Here is a 3927-nt window from a genome sequence, read left to right as displayed (position 1 = left end):
GTGCGGAGTGTCCCAGCGCCACCCGTCGCCGCCCCGGGCGCTGCTCGCCCGGCCGCGGGGCCCCTGGGCTGCCGGGGGACGGTGCCGCGGGGCTGGGGCGGCCCTCGGGAAACCCGTGCTCCGCAGGGAGATGGCGGAAGTCCCCCCTCCGAGGAGGTGCACCCCGAGGGGATTTCTCCTCTTGGAGGAGACCTCGGTGTCCCCTAAAGGGTTACGAGAAAAGCAAGTGGGTGCGGATGTTTATCGAGAAGAGTGGGGGTGGCAGCTGCCCCAGAGCAGTGGTCTGTGAAGCAGATGCTTATTTGGTGACAGAAGGAGTCATGTTACCAGCAGTGTGCAAAAACAGGTTGTCCACTAGACATGGGAAGGGTTGTGGTGAGGTGGACCTCGAGGAATATGCAGGTGCCAGAGGAGACAGGACTGGAGGGGGCAATAGTGTGGTACCCAGCCAGTTTCAGCTGCTCCTAAAACTCCTGAGAGTTTGGGGATAAAACTGACATGACATTCAAGGATGGATCTGGCAGGGGCAGTGGCAGTGTATGTTGTATTTGGCTAGAGCATGCCTTTTGGACAGGAACACTGCCTGGAGTGAAGACGTGATGATCTGAAGGCTTAGCACGTTGTTCCAGTGGCTGCTCTCACCCTCATGATTAAAAATGTGTTCTTCGTTTCTAACCAGAGTTGTCAGGCTTCAGTTCACACTCACGGATTTCTGCCTTTTCCTTAAAGGCAGTTCTGTGGTGTCCGGTATATTGACTGCTCCTAAAGATGTGCACTATCATCAAGTCATCTCAGTCCTCTTCTTGGTAAACCAAACAGCTTCTTCAGCCTCTCACCGTGAGTTACCTTCCCCATTCCTTCACTCATTTTTGTGCCTTTTTTCCTGCTGCTGCTTCAATGTTTTAGCATCCTCTTCAAGTGCAGGTACCAACATTTTAACTGGATGTCAGGATCATCAGTGTAGAGACGATATCATCTACATATTCTTGTTTCCCAATCCACTTTCTATAAACTGAAAGGTCATTTTAACTCAAGTTGCTGCAGCATCGTGTTTAGATGCATTCATATCACTCACATAACGCTCCCTCAGGTTCATTTGAAGTGTATGAGCTGTACGCACTGACACCGAGGAACAGAAATGACTGGGAACACCCTGGCTGTCAGGCCTTGTTTCAGGCAAGCTTATTTGCAGCTCACCTAGATGCAGCCACAGCTGCATGGCTGAGCTACGAGCCTGTCCTATGGCTCAGTCTGCTTCAGGTGCCCATGCCTCTGCCTCCCCCACCATCACCTGCCTTGGCCAAGACAGTTCTCCTCCTCTGCTCTTCATGGAGATTAATGAAGCCCGTTCAGCCTTTCCAACACCCCTTACTGACCATCATGCCAGCTGCTGCCCTCCTCAGGACTCAGCTACTCCCACTCAGTCCAAGATCAAACCTGGTGGCCCCAGCCAAGACCCCCACCCCAACATTCAGCCCAACCCCCCGCCTCTATTTTAGCCGCAGCACTGGAGATGGTCCCCGTTCCGCAATAATGGGACAACAGGATGATCTTACACAAATTGGTCAATCTTGCCCACTCTTCTAGTGTTGGAAATGGTCGTTCAGGGATACTTACTGAAGGATTTAAGAAATGAGACATTTACTTAACAGTTTACCCTGACGTATCTTCCCAGCTTATGAAAAATCAAAGCTATAGAAACCTCCAGAGCAAAAGGTTGCATCTGAGTCTTCATTTTAATAGCCACCAGTGAACCTGTTTCTATACTGTTTACATATACTTTTGACCTCCGTTACACAGTGAGACAATCTTACATAGTTTAAATACGTTATCTAGTATATATATCAGAATATAAAATACTGTAATTTCATATGATGCTGATTAGTTCTTTTTTATGAGAAACAGAGTACAATTGCTCCCTATTTGCCTCCATGCTATTCACAATTTTACAGACCTCTGTCACTTCAATACCTATTGCTTTTCTTCCAAGATGCAAGGTCCTACCCTATTCAGTCTTACCTAGCATGAAAGCCATGGGATTCCTCTCGTCATCCTTTTGACCTTTTTCTGTAGGTTTTCAAGCTCTACTGGAAATGTTTTTGGAAAATTTTTTGAAATGTGATATCCAGGAATGCATGTAGTGTACAGGAAGGTTCAGCCTCATTCTTGCCAGCAGACAGTGTTTTAATGTGGAATAAAAAATCCCCATCAAGAAGCCACAAGCAAGGTTGTAAGAGGGCAAGCAGTAAGGCTGGATGCTAGAGCTGCAGCTGGGGGAACAGTCTTTTATAAAACTCATGCTTATGTCTCACATTTTTGGAGAGTTCCCTCTTCTTTGGCCTTATTTGGAGGAAAGGCAGATTTGTTTCCTGCTTCCACAGTATGTCCTCCCATGCTGTTGGCATAGTTTGAAGGAACTGACTTAAGAAATTCTGATGTCTGGAACCCGTTTGTCTTGACTGCCTGCTGACTAGCTGCTCCCATTGGCCAACATCAACTGGTCCCAGTATAGACCAGCTCTGCTTCCTCTCCCCTGCTACAGCTTTTGTCAATGCTCCCTCACATTGACTGTGTTTATACTAGGGACAGCGGAGCCTCAAAAGCATGCCTTGTGCATGCATCAAAAATCAGGTGAAGGTTTTGATGATACTAGTTTGCATGCTCCCTCACATTGACTGTGTTTATACTAGGGACAGCGGAGCCTCAAAAGCATGCCTTGTGCATGCATCAAAAATCAGGTGAAGGTTTTGATGATATCTAGTTTGCATGGCAATTAATCCCACAAACTAAAGATCTTCCTGCAAGAAAGCTCCATCTCTTGTGCGAATAACTGCACCTTATTATAGAAAGCTCAGTTCTACCTGAAGAGCAAAGCTATCAGCCAAACCTCATCACAGAGCTTTAGGAGGATTTTTAAAGGATGTGGATCTCAGGCCACTGATAAGAACTGGGAGTCAAATTAATTGACTTGGTATTGCTACGGGAAGCCAGTGCCAAGAGCAGAAGACCGCTTTGACTTACTTACAGTAGTCCATGCTGCTAAGGTGATGTGATGGAGTTTCCTGAAGTGCTGGGATGTATTTCTGGAGTTTCTTGAGGGTCGATAACTAGGTATACCATATTGCTTGCAATCTATGCAAGAAGTGACAGAAATGAGGCTGGCTGGTGGTGGATTGCCAGGGTGGTGCAGGTTTTCCTAGCCAACCAGAAATATTGTAAGGCATTATTCACTGCCGTAAAGGAGCTTATTATCAGCAGGTAGGCTAGAAGAACTCTCAAGTTAGAAACTGAATTGACTGATTGTTGGTATGGCGCTTTAAAAAAAGGCAGTGGCACCAATGATACAAGCCTTCAAAATGTTTCAAATACCCATCCAAATAATTTCAGTTTTAGCTGGACTCAGCTCTCATGCAATTGATTTTTAACCTTTAGCTTATCATTGGACAGTGGCTAGTTTCTAAGTGAGTTTGCTCAGGAAAGGAAAATTGAACAGCTCTTACGTAGATCAACATCCAGCAAGAGTTGCTAGTTAGACAGCAATGGGGCATCCAGTTCGCCTATTGAGACCTGGCTGCACTGTTGTGCAGCTGAATGAGGAATGAAGGGTTCCTTCCCTGAAAGAGTCATCTGCTATTTTTATCATGTTACTCATGACTGTCTCTCAGCTGGGTTTGACTTTTTGAGATAAGAATACTCTAAGCTTTGGTTGTGGTGGGGCAGATCTGCACTTTGCCAGGTGCGTGCATTTTTTCCATGAACAATGTCTTCTTTCACAGTTGCAGCTTATTGCTGGTTCTGGTTGTGAACTGGAGGCAGTCAGGATTCATGAATAGGCTCTAGCACCTTACATAGCTTCTTAGAGTGGTATTTGAGAGCTTGAACAGATCCCCACAAGACAAATCTGAATAAAAAAATTAATTAATTCCA

This window comes from Aptenodytes forsteri, unplaced genomic scaffold (assembly GCF_000699145.1).
Source record: "Aptenodytes forsteri isolate BGI_AS27 unplaced genomic scaffold, ASM69914v1 Scaffold256, whole genome shotgun sequence".
Taxonomy (NCBI): Eukaryota; Metazoa; Chordata; class Aves; order Sphenisciformes; family Spheniscidae; genus Aptenodytes; species Aptenodytes forsteri.
This window is presented reverse-complemented; position numbering follows the sequence as displayed.